Raw genomic sequence first — 14,017 nt, 5'->3', positions numbered from 1 at the left:
CATTTGTTAATTAGCAATTTTCCAACCAGACGGGAATATGTCTCCTAGAAGAAAACACCAGTACCCAAAACAACCGCATAGCTTAATAGAGTCACAGACAATTGCGTCCTCTTCAAGTGGAATAATTCAAGTCAAGTTTTCCTGCTCATTTACAAGGTGAATCACCTGTATTTTTCCTTCTGTTCCAAATGCTCTTTACTGTGCAAATTGTGGTAAGATGGAATCTGCTATTTTAGGCAGCAAAGTGACAATTCCCTTTCCTCGGTGTCTGTTTTTCCTCACTCATATTTTTCCCCTATGGATGTGCCCTGTTTCTTACTATCTACACCTTTTGTTTTCCCCATTTCTTCCTCTGCTATCAGAGTCACCTAAGGTACTGGAGACAGGAGGTGGAGTTTTAATCCCCTGTTAAGCCAGCAAGGCAGGGCCAGTGGCTACCCTGACTGATGTTTTCTACATCCATGCATTGTCTTGCAAATATTCTTTTTAATTTAAATTGCAGCAGGTGCCTGTGAGTGGGTCCTGGATTTCCTGCCTCCGGATTCATGTCTATTACACTTGGACAATAGTTGTAGATGCTGACACCTGAAAATATAAAGCGTAAAGATTAGAGCACAATTAAATATCCATGACTTTAAAATAGTATTTGCATGTACTGACTTCTTGTCAAGCAGAAGACTGTTTACGATATCCTTATAAAGGCAAAACTTCTTTAGTTGTCGGCCTTTGCAAGCCAGCTATCGAGTCAAACCTCATGCTTCTGACCTGACCCTGGGATTGTTGCTGCCCCTCAAAAGACATGCACTTGGGGGGAACTTGGCACTAAAACCTTTAACTTCTTTCCCAATCATTTTGGTATATAACAGGTCCTCTGAGTCTGGCTATAAAACTTAATCTGATACTTAATCTGAAAGAGCTCAGATATGACAGAAAGAATGTAATTCCACATCATTCTCTGTGCTGATTAGAAGCAATCAATGCTAAGTCGAAACTAGATTTTGCATTTAGTGATGTAGCTTCAATCTGAAGACCTCAGCTTGTCCATTCTGTCTGATAACTGTTAATTACAGGTTAAAAATAATTTACTGGTGATAAAGTTATATAATTACAGCTACATGATTATGTGAGATTACAGATAGATTTCAATGCTGAAATTTAGCTTGTGTACAAAGTAGGATGCCAATTACATATTTTAGCAGCTTGGAGTTTCAAACGGGAGGAAAAAAAATCATCTGGCAAAACAAGAAAGACTTTAGAATTATGTATTTTTTGAAAATCATTGTTTTTGTAGTTGCTGGAATTTTATTGTTGAATTTTTAAAACTCCTACATTAAATAAAGCGGATTACAGTTTGCCCTTTCTGAAAAAGGTGAGTAAAGGAACTTCTACACTGTAGCCAAAAATCCAGACCCTGTATCATAGTAATTACTCTTATCTGTGAAAATCTCCGGTTAAGCTACTTCAAACAAAATTTCATGAGACCTCTGCCCTTGGCTTACTGTGGTTTCAACTGAAAATGGCTGCCAGTGATTGTGGAGAAAACATGGAGTCTGGAAGTGTGTCCTTAGGCTGCAGTGGGGTCAGAAGACAGACTAGTTTTCAGAAAAGGGAAGAAGTTTGCACTACTCAGACTCAATGGAAAATTTGGTATTGATATTGAACAAAAATGTGGAATAGATTTTTCATTATGAATGGGTAGAAAGGAAAGAGGCGATCATTTCAGTCAGAGTGAGATGAATAAGGACTCCTGTGCCAGACCTCACTTCCTCTTGATAGGGCCACTGGGCAGATTAAGCAACTCGTGATGTCTTAATGATTCTGCAGCTGGGCGGGAGGACAGATATGTTGGAGCCCAAAATAGCTAGACAGGATGGAACAATGGGCCAAATCTAACAAGATAAAAAAGTAAAAGGGAGAGAGATAAAGAATGCCTTCAGCTCCAGAAAATTACTAATACAGAGGAGGTAGGCAACTTCAAGTCTGGTGGATAGCCTCGGAGGAGGAGAAGGTTATAGCCTATACTCAGGTTCCTGGCCGAGGGCAAGAACAGAGGCTGTGTTTCATCCAAGGAGGAGATGTCTGCCTCATGTGCAAAACAGAACCATAAAGCAGAGTAGTGTAGGTAACCACATATATTCAATGAAGGGCTTTGGTAAATTTTGAACTCAAGAGTTGCTATTGTGATAGTTTACCATGAGTTGGAGAAGGCATTCCTTGAAAGACCATCTCTGGAACAAGATGGTGAGCATTTGAGTTCTAGCTGAGCTGTACATCTTGAAAGTGGAAAGAAAAAATTGGTGAGCTAGAGGGAAAAGTGAAAATCTAGAAACTATGAATGTAAGGAATGGTGAAGAGGGAGGGTTTAATCCTGGAGAATGGACAATTTAGAGTGGCCAGGAGGAGTCCTCACTATTAAAACAAGGGTGCTGAAGTCCAAAAAGAAATTTAAAACTTTGACACTTGAAATTTAAAAAAACGAAATATTACATTTTTATTATAAGGAAGTTTAGAACTCTATTTTCTTTTCCTATTTTACAATTTGATAGTTTTAAATTTTGAATTACATATTGACTGAAAAGCAATCTTCTCAAGGCTTATAGTTTGTACATATTTAAGATTGTACAAAATATAGACTCTTTCACCATTTTGACTGATCCCACAATGGAATGAACAATGTTGTGATGCAGTTTGGGTTTTATAGCTTTGATGGCTCTGACTGAGAGCAGTGCAGCTTTTTGGAGGTGACAATGAGGCAGTTTGTGGATTAGAGCATGGTGCTGAGGGTTGGTGGCTTTTTTTTTTTTCTGGGGATTGAATTTAGGACCTTGCACTTGCCAGGCAACCACTTATTCTACTGAGCTATCTCCCCAGCCCCTTGGTGACTTTTAATGTCTCTTCACATGCTGAGTCTATGAATCTGAGAAAAAGTCAATTTCTCTGAAGAAAGAAGAAAACTGAGATTGCCAATAACATTGACCTTGCATTGCATATTGATTTTTAAAACTCCAGAAACAAGAAAGAAGTGCAATACTCAAAATGCAAGAATTTGTTCAGTATTTTCCCCCCTATTAAGTAATTCACTGGTGGTCCCCTGCCACTCCGCTTCTCAGGCCTGAACTGTCACTGGTTGAGTTTTGGGACATGATACTGCAAGATCTGAAATTTGATTTTGATGAGGGCTACTTAGCTGTGAAAGGTTTGAGTTCAATGCAAGCAAAGCTCCTTACAGATTTTTATGGTCTAAATTTTACTGAAAACTGCAACCTTCTCTACTGCATAAAATCTGGGTCAAGCAGGAAACAGAAGGTGGGTGGATGAGTTCTTATCTATTTTTCCTTTAGAAAAGGAGTACCAAGCCTTGCCCTCCATTTATCTCTTGGGTTGCTCCACATCTGGTGCTTACTTTCATCACAATGGGACCCTCATCCAGAAGTGACCCATTGTTCTGACTGGGTGTTGGGCTTATTTTGCGAACACACCAATATGTATATTGGGATGCCCCTCAAAGTAAAAATATATATGTACTGGATGATTAAGATATTTCTCCTACCTCAAAATTATACACAAATAATTAATTTTTTAATTATTGAATTTGATCTTCCTTGTTTAGATCATTTCTTATCTCTTCTTGGGGAGAGGACACAACAGCTGATGAGATAGCAATTAAAGGAATAGACAAAGCCACCCAGGGCCTACTGTGTCCCAGATGGCTTCTTCCCTTCCTTACCCACTTGCTTCTGGATCTCACTGTGGCCTGTGCTGGGGATAGGAAGAAAGGAAGTTTGTGAGGCAACCTATGTAGTGTGATAAGCTTTCTCTCGGAGAAACAAAATAAAATGTAGAGTAAAATAGTCTTGAAGGACCAAGTAATCACAATGGGATAGTGTAGAGATGTCCTCAGTTGAGAAGAGGCTATGTCATGTGGTTAGTGCTGATAATTTGGGCCATATTTCTTCACATGCAGAGTGAGGACAAGAGGGCTCCTCAGTCTGAGAATGCTGTTCTGGTTTTTCATGAGTTATGATCACAATCTCAATAAACAGCCTGAGCTCCTCGCTGGTAGCCAAAGATCAAGTAGAACAGAACTTCATGATTGGCTGACCCGGCATGAACTGGGCTACTGGAACTTGCTGCATCAGAGGATCAAAAGCACAGCTGGGGAGACTCTGAGATGATGGGCTTCTCTTCCAAAGCCAGAGCATACTAGAAAATAGAAGTGCACGGGCAGGTGGGGTGATTTTTAGGCATAGCATTCTCTGCTGTTGATTGGTTATGTTCTTAGAATTAGCAAACTTTCATGCAAATTTGTGCCAAGGACATAAAATGTTACTGGGTAAGTGAAGTAAATCACTGGAATTTTGTACCTCAGGGATATGCTGTTAGGTAACATGCACCTTGAACCTTCATCTCTTAATTTAAGGCGAGCTTCACTTCTAGACCTACAATACAGTTATATAACTTTGTTACTTAAGCCTATTTATGTGTGGTTGTTTTGTTGTTTTACAAACCATCACTGTGGTTACCTCCTGACCTGAAAGTCACATAGAACTCTGGAAGGAACCTTGTTTTAGACTCTGTTCAGCACTGGCCAGTAACCGTTTTAGTCATGGGCATGTTGTGATAATCATTGAATATCTGAAGGGTGGGGGAGGGGAGAGCAATCGAGCGAGTGAGCCAGCAGGAGATAGCAGCTGTACATGTGTGCCCAATATTTCCATGAGCTTGAGTAGCTAAGATGGAAAATGCCCATTGATTTCAAAATGATTCCTGCACTCTGGGGTTCACTTGCTCAGGGATATTAGAACACTCTAGAACTTCTTTATCTACTGCGTGAAACATGGAAATTATTTTTGCTTTGGTACATGGTGATTATCTAAAGCTCAAAAGATAAGCCAGATTTCTTTTACTTAAGAAAACAGAGTGTGTCTTTGGTTTATCTCCTTAATTTTTAATGGCTGCTCCTGAAATTCCTTCCAGGATCATGGTTTAGGCTAAGAAAGCTTTGAGAACATACATAGTAAGAGACAAGCTGACAATCTTACTTGAAGTTTAAGTTCCTGAGCAAGATGCCTATAAGGGGGACACATACGTGAGCTTCTTCAGGTGGTTTTGGTGAGAAGGTGTAAGTTAGGAATAAATTTGAGATACTTGAAAATGCAGTGGAGTGAATTAATTGCCAGGTTCAAATATTATTCCCAGTCTTTCTTTGTTCCTAGACATAGCAAACTCTGGTAAAGTCTAAAGCAAGAACTGTTTGGTTGAAAAGGCCCTGCAGTTGGGAAATCGAAAGGTGAAGTGAAAAACTGAGGATTGAAGAGAACAATGAAATCACTCCTGTTCATGCCCTGGACAAGGTCCCAGCCCCACAAGTGTAGCTCCCTCCTAGGCGAAGATGGGTAGGACCACTTTGGCAGCACTGTGAGGAGACAGAACAAGGCAGAGAGCAACAGAGTTGGTGAAGATACGGGTTTCACCAAATTGCTGTAAGTCCCCTTCAGGGCATGTGTCGTGATTGCCACTTCTGGTCACAGCTGGGAGATTTGATAAACTACTGATTAGTTGAGTTTGGACCAAAGCAAAGGTGGGATGTTTTTGTCTAAAAAAACCCAAAAACAACAACAACAAAAAAACCCTAAAACATTTTAAATATCTGACTCTCAAATCTCTGTGTGAAACACTGAAAGGCAATAAGTCAATTGCTTTGGAATATCTTTTAAATAAGATTAACATAATGTAAATAACCAAGTATGTGATGTATATGACTAAAAAGTGACATGCAATAAAGTTAAAGTGGTACATGCTACGGAAGATGAAAAAGATATCTATGGAAGCTTTCTTGAGAAAGTAAAGTGTGAACTGAGCTTTCCAGGAGGGCCTGGATTAGAGGGAAACTACAGGGACACAAAAGGGTATCTGAATGCCCATACGAAGGAAGGAGAGTCCCAGAGTTATCAATGCCAATGTGCTGGAGTAAAAGGAGGGGCAGCTGGTGAGGGAGACAATGCTAACACCGAGGGGACTGTGACAGTTGCGTAAGGATTTTAGTCTTCTTTTATCATACACTTATCTTTTGGAGATCAGTTTGTGCTTCTTCCTCTAGAGACTTTTCTTTAATGTTCTCTCTCCTTCCCCAGAACCACTCACGGATGCCTCATGATCATGGCTTACCTCTGCATAAAAGACAACATTTGCAATTGCAGCCCTTTGATATCCTCAAGTGCACATTGATGGAGTCAACAAAATGCAGATATTTTAAAATAAGTAAGTGAAAATATTTAGAAAATTCATCTATATTGAATAAGTACAGATTTGTCTCTTGTTATCGTTCCTTAACTCAACAATAAAAATATTTCTATCACATGTATATTGTATTATATATTACAAATAATCTACAAATGATTGAAAGTATATGGGAGGATACGTATAGGTAATATGCATACCCTAAGTCTTGTGGATTTTCATATTTGCAGGGGTCCTGGGACTAATCTTTCACAGATCCTTAGGGATTATTATTTGCTGTATGTGATGGGTAGCTTCTTGATATCAGAAACCAGGTATTATTCATCTCTGTATAACTCTATGTTACATTTTTCCCAATATTCCATTGAAGGGAGACATCATGATGCCAATAAATACATAAATATGATCCCAGAAAACCATGAAAGACAGAAGGTGCAGTAGATGGGGTTAAGATTTTCAAAGTGTTCATTATTAAGTTTGTTGTCAAGAAATACGCCTTGTATAAAGGTGTTCAGAATTTGGTATTTAAGAAAGTATTGGGGGGGTTAAATTAAATGGGAAATCACTTTTTTTTTCAGAACCAGGGATTGAACTCAGGTCCTCATGCTTGCAAGAAAGTGCTTATTCCACTGAGCCATCTCCCCAGCCCCTGGGAAATCACTTTTTGATCATAATCACTCCTTCACCCCAAATACACACATGTCAAGTAGGGGAAAGAATGAGAGGCCTTGAACATATTCAGTGAAGTGTGGGGATATATTTTATATCAAGTAAATAAAATAGAGATTAGCTACTACATCAGATTGGATGAAGGTGAAGGAAGAGAACTATGATGAGTGAGGTTGGGCTCTACCGTAGGCCTTGACTGTTATCGTAGTACATTCTCTACTTGTGTGTCTCCTCTGATTTTCATACAACACAACCTTCTTGGTGACCACTGCTAGTGTCAGTAACATCTGCTGTCCAGGTGTGTGGGAATTCTGTTGAAGAGCCTGGGCCTGCACTTATGTATGCTGATAGATACCTGTGTTTTCTAAGTGTACTCGAAAGGGCTCCAGCTTGAATCACAGGGCCTTTCCAGATCCTGTGTCAGAAAGTAGCCCATTTTTGCCAATGGGAAGAAATTATAAATCAGAGACTAATTTTGACAACAAGTTGTGCTTATTTCTATTGGGCTTTTATAAAATTAAAGCATATTTGCTTTAAATTTCTATGATCATGTACAGTTGAAAAATGTTGAGGCTCTGCTAATGTTTGTTAATATAGTGCTAATTCTGATTATATATAAGCTTCCATATTCGCTGTAGAGTGAGCACAAATCACTCTAAGAGTGTGGCTTTATTGTATCTTAATATCAATATAAAGCAAATGTACTGGTTTTAGCAAGGCAGACGCATCATGAAATCCACAAGTTCTTTCTTTTCAAACATGTAGATGTTCCAAATATATGTTAAAAGCTTTCCAGCAGTGAATGAATTAGTATTTTCCTTTTTTTAAAAAATACCATCTGATAAACAAAAATGTTCAAAATCATTCTCCTGATTTTAAAATCACATTTTTCTAAAAGTGTTTGTTTTCTCTCTTCCTCATTTTATTTATTTATCTGTTCATCATCTCTGGAATGAATGAATAAGCAATAAAAAGCTGAACATTTAAATACAGATCTATTTTAAACAAAGTCAGTGGAACAGCTGGGTGGAAGGCAGTCCTGTGTCAAAGGCATCGTTGTTTATTTTCCTGTTTCTTCCTTATTATCCTCGTAGCGTATTTAGAGCTGTGGATAGAGTCCTTCACCAGTCACCCACTTCTGGGAAGACTCGGTGGGGATAGATGCTTTTTTTTGTTTTGTTTTTTAAAATTTTTCTTTTGGAAAGATGCTTTGTAAGGTTTCTGAGCTCCGGGCACGTTCACCTGAATTCAGGGTAACATTTTTGGTAACAATCAGCTTGATCCTCCAAGAGGTGTGATTTCTGTCCACTGAACATTATGATTTTTTTTTTTTTTTTACCGAGTACTAGAAAACAGGAGAAAAATATTTCATTATGATTCCCCCCCCCCTTTTTTTTTCAGAACTAGGGATTGAACTCAGGCCCTTGCGCTTGCCAGGCAAGCGCTTATTCTACTGAGCTGTCTCCCCGGACGCTTATTTTCCTTTCTTTATTAGTACGTGCTTGTGATATATACCAAATGCATTTATCACAGGGCACTGGCATGTACGCATATCACGTCTTAGTCCTTTTTACTTCTTTCCTTACTCACGTGTTCTGTCAAATTTACTAAGCATACAGTGATTAACAAAACAAAATTCAACCTTCCAAAACCTTTAAGAGCCATTGATGATTTTATTGAGGAAGCAAAATAACTAGGCAATTCTTAATGATCTTTGTCCTGAGGGAAAATCAGTACATGATCTCCAAATTTCTTTTTCAATACTACTGCAGAATTTACAACACAAATATGAATAAACAAAAAAAAAAAAAATAGAAGAATGACATCCACAGGAGGAAAAAAAGTCACTAGCTTGGTGCTCTACAAACTAGGTGGTTGGCCCCAGAGTCATTTTTGCTTGGCAAGGATGCTTCTTAAATTAAGTCCTTAATATTATATAAATACTACAAAGCTCATACTCTGATGAGGTTAATATGAGTGGAAGATGGCTTTGTAAGAAGTTAATCCACTCAGAGCAGAAGGGCCCCGTGATGCAGTCAGGTTTTCTGATGGAGATATTTTGATGAACAGGCACTATTTTATCTCTCGCTCCCATTATTTGTTCCTGTCTTTGTCCTGGAATGCAACAGCTGATCTTTATATTTCCTTGGTTATTAGATAACTTGATTTTTAAGGTTTTCAACAAATTGAGACAAACAGGCCTCAGTCCCTCTGCGCTTTGCACTTCGACGCTGTGCTATGCTGGTAATCTGAATGTTCAATGTAGCAAGGGGACTCTCTCTTGCTACAGTAAAAATAGAAGCAGCTGCATGATAAATTCTTTCTTTTAAGCCGGAACAGTGGCTAAAAGATAGCTTGTTGGCTGGGCGTGAGGGCACGTGCCTGTAGTCCTAGCGTTCATGAGGCTGGGGCAAGAAGCTGAGAGTTCAAGGTCAACCTGACCTGCATAGTGAAACCTTGTCTCAAAAACAAACAAATAAATAAATAAAGCCAGCTGGTTATATATGGACGTTTAGGGGCACTGTTTCATGGTATGAAATAAGAATAATTTGAGTTTTAAGTGATTTGTAAACAGCATGTATGCAAGGAGCTAATTTTGCAAGGCATAATTTTCCCCACTAGATTGACTTTAAATTTTTTCACATTCAAATAAGGCATGTTGTGATTAGGACTTTCGGAAGACATGTAAAAAGAGTATAAGACATGGCAGTAAACTTCCTTCTCAGAACAGATTGCCACGCTATTATCTGTAGATGCCCCAAGGCTGAAGTTTCTTCAAAAATTATTTTTAAACTGCTTGAATCCCCAACCTCGCACCCGCCCCCATATGGCTAATTCTTGATGATGTTATTTCAAAGGAAACCCAGGACTGTGCTGTGATATAATTTTGAAAGCGTATATTAGAAAAAGACAGGGATGTGTAAAGGCAAGAAAATAAAATTTATTTTAAAACATTTTTATTTGCTCAGAAAAATATTTAGATATAAATATAAATAATATATTAGCCTATTGTTCTTTCGGTCAAAATTAAGCACTCTTCTTTGTTTTGTATTGCTTGTCCTTGATCCTACGTTAACCATATTTTCTAGCACAGTATGACGTAAGATATTGTTGCGCATGCGCACATCTTTATAGCTTTATAATGATACCTTGGGAAGCAAGACTCACATTTCAGTGGTTTTACTTCCGGGACCCTAAGCCTATAATCACAGTAGATGCTCAGTTATTATCCCTTGTTCTGAATACAGCATTTCAAACCTTTGGAAAAAGCTAGCTGCTAGTAGGGTGATTTCATTTCTCCACAACGATCTACGTTTAAGAGATTAAGATCTTATTCTTTTCTTTACCACGGAGCATTTTTATGTTCACAGTGTAGATGAAAAAGCATTGCTGAATGGCTCTTTCCGTGGATGGGTAGTTGAGGGCACGTCCAGAGGCCCCACATTCTCCTGTGGGCTCGTGAACTGATGTTCATCTTGCAAGGCTTGCTGGGTAATGCCCTTAGTAGTCAGCCGCAGCCACAGCCATCGCACATTTGGGAAGGGGCCCAGGGTGTGGAGCCAGGTGGAGGGAGGGCTGGAGACACAGAAGGGGAGAAGAAGCATTCAGTCAAGGTCCGTTATTACCATTTACAGCACTTTAGATCTTTCATCATTTAGGGTAAAGCTATTGTGAATTGCCCTAAAATTTTGGCTTTATGAAGAGGCTGGATAAAATACTCACTGGGGAACAAACACGTAAACAATGTCATAGACTGGACTATTTTTAAGAATTAATGTCTGGAAACTTATACCATGATCGTTGGGGGAATGACAACAATGATTTCAAGTGTGGGGATGCCTGTGGCCAGTATCAGGAGCATGCGTTATAAACTATAAAACATACAGTTCAAGCCTTTTGCCTGGAGCTCTGCAGGAAGAATAGTTCTGAGCCAAAGTTTTCTTGACTCTGGGCAGAGCTCACCGTGAAATGCTTTGGAGGTTCATTTCCCAACCCGGGCAATACTGCAGGTCATCCTCCTTCCATGTTGTTGGAACAGTAGCCCTTGTGTCACTGGGGCTGAGTGCTCAGCCCAGGCTATTCTGTGGGATCTTCTAAGAAGCTCATGAAAGCCTGCATCTCATGACGCAGCTGCCTCTGGTTAATTGGTCTCTGCCGGGGTCTGGACACTCAGACATGTTTTGGGAAGCGATCTTGGTAATTTTAATAGAGCAGAAGCCTCCAGATTTGAGAAATGCTTTGCCAAGGTGTTACAAAGAGCACAAACATGAGGTAACAGCACGGTGAAGCAGGGCAGAGGACACAACATTGCCAAAGTCAGCTGTGACAGCTATAGTGCTAAGTGAATGGCAACAGTGACAGAGTAGCCTACCTGGCCTGGGCAGACACCCAGAGAGGAGGTGCCCTGCTGATAACCCTGGGCCCCACTTGGCACTGGCCAGAAGCACAGAATCATTCCTCAGTAGGGGAAAGCTCGAATGTGTTCAGTAACAGCCAGGTCTCCAGCTGGGTGTTACCTTGGGGTAGACAGAAGCCAAGGTCTGGTCTCTACATTTGGTAGGACAGATGACATTATGGGTGCAGGACAGAAATGGGAACAGAGAACAAAAGGGCACATGGGAGGGAATTTCTTTCACTCAAGGTGGGAACTGTGTGATGGAAAAGAAAATATTACTAAGTCCATCAGGTGGCTGGGAGGGGCGGCACTCAGGTGGTGATACCAGCTGTGGGAGCTAGTGTGGAGGCAGAAAAACAGCCTGGTGTGGTCTGACAACTCTGTGCACATCCTGTAATGGGGCAGGTGGGTCAGGGTCATGTGGTGGAGAGCTAGGGAGTGGTCTCAGTGGGTGTCAACATTCCCTAGTATGCAGAAGAGGGACTCTGGGAAGGAGTCACAGGGCCAAAATTTTTTTTTTTTTTGAAGACATCATCCAGGCCTCCTTGTGGGTCCTTCATGACAGGAGAGGGAAAGTGAGTGTTTGCAGCAGAGAGACACCTTAGGGACAGAGAGAAGACATGGCACCCTTTTCTTCCCTGATTTACTGACCTCTCCCCACGATCTGGTGACCTGGGTGCCGGATTTGCTTATACCAGTCATCAAGGAAGGGCAAAATGTTCCCCTTGTTTGCTGATCTTTGTGTTTATGAGATAATCAATAAAAATGTACAGATAGCACAGGTCTCTCTCCATAAGTGTATAGTCAGGATATTAAAACAGATCACATCACAGATGCAGGGTGCTCTCTATTCTCTTTGAAAAGCAAGTAAGTGCTAGATCAGAGGTGCTGGGCGGGATCAGTTAGAATCAGACATTTCCTGAAAAGTCCACTCAACATATGGAGAGTGGTGGATTCGTTTCACCACTTTATCCCCCTCATGAATGGGAGCGAGGCATTGCAGTGGGGTAGGAAGGAAGGGAACGAGGAGCAGGCAACCAGAAGAGCTTTGTGAGGAGCCTACTCCTGGCTATCTTCCTCCTACTCGCAGCATCTCTCCCGGAGCTGTAGTTCCCAGTTTTCTGGTTGTCCTAATCCCCAGCCCTGCAGGGCGTGCGCTGGCAGGCAGAGGGCTGAGCCTGGCATAGGCCTCTCCAGCCGCAGCCCAGTGCCCACATCCTGTGCTGGCCTGGCTCCCGCTGCTGGAATCCAGTTCTTAGTCAAACTCTAGCCCCTCCCAGAGCTCCCCCACTCCTCACCACCCTTCCCTGGTGTATGCCAGCAGTCAGACTTTAAAAACATTCTTGGATTTGAAGGAATCCATGGCTTGGATCTGTGAGCCATGCCTTCCTCTCCAGGGGAAACAGCAGTCAAGATTGGATCAGTTGGGCATCATTTCAGGAAAATCAATTTCCCAGGAGAAGAGACTGTGGAGAAAAAAAAATATCTTAAGGGTGTAAAGAATATCTTTCATTTAGCAAGATAAAAGCCAATCTGCTTAATGGAAAATAGCACATTCTCAGGGCTAGAAGTCACAGAGATGGATGTGTTCAGTGCTGTGACAGGAGGCTTGACTCAGTGCTGCCGTTGCAAGACAGTGGCATAACAAGTGGAAGTGATAGAATGTAGCACAGAACAGGAAGCCTCAGACAGGCATCCCTTAGTGGACCTAGACTGCAGACTCAGTTTCTCTGCTTGTAAAGTTATATAGTACTTTATCTGGTTCGGTGTAAACTCACAATGATCTTCACAGAATGTTGTGTCAGAAATGGCAACTCTTTCCCTAAAAAGTAAAGCTAATAAATACATTTCTCCCAACCTGTTAATTTTTAGGAAAGTACTGCCTTTTGTTTTACTGCTTTGTTTTTGGGTGGTGGTGGTGTTACCGGGAATTGAGCACAGGACCTCATGCTTGCCAGGCAGACACTGTGCCCCTGAGCTAAATCTGCAGCCCCCTACTACCTTCTTTTTAAGTCATAAATAGCTGGTTGAAGAAGAACAGCAATTGTAATGTTCATTTCTTTCTAAGGAGTGGGGCAGGTTGGATTCTTTGATTCCTGTCTCTAAGTAGAATATTCAAATTCTTAGATTCCATTCATTAAATTGTTGGAAATTTCCAATTAATTTTCACTTCTGTGGACCTTAACTAGATGTGTCAATTCCACTTTTACCACCACACCTGGATAGAATTCTAACAGGGAAATGCAAGTAGCATGTTTTCTTTTTATTTGAATGATGTTTAAAGCTTATGTTTTGATTTCCCTTATGAGAGCAAATATTTTGTAATACAAGCTAGAACAAAGTTGACAAAGTGCAAACTTAACACACCTCAGATAGCCTTTCTGTGCTCATATGGGGAGGTTACTTGGGTAGCTACTCTCTCTAAGGAAGAATTGCTGCGGTCTGCGGTACAACTGAATTAGTGAAAGTCCAGGGAGTATCCACTGCTTTGTAACAACCTGGTAGTTGACTAAAGAAGTTTGTACTTGCTGTCAAGGCAGACAGGGTTAAAAAATATGTACTTACTCCCAAGGGAAGTATATTTATACTGAAAAATAAGCTGGTTCATTGCAACATTGTTTATAACATAAAAATTGGAGATAATTTAAATATTGAAAGTAAACAGTGGTATATTCACTCCATCAAATAGTATGCAGCATTTAAAAATTAAAG

Source organism: Octodon degus, unplaced genomic scaffold (assembly GCF_000260255.1).
Source record: "Octodon degus isolate 3935 unplaced genomic scaffold, OctDeg1.0 scaffold00024, whole genome shotgun sequence".
Lineage (NCBI taxonomy): Eukaryota > Metazoa > Chordata > Mammalia > Rodentia > Octodontidae > Octodon > Octodon degus.
This window is presented reverse-complemented; position numbering follows the sequence as displayed.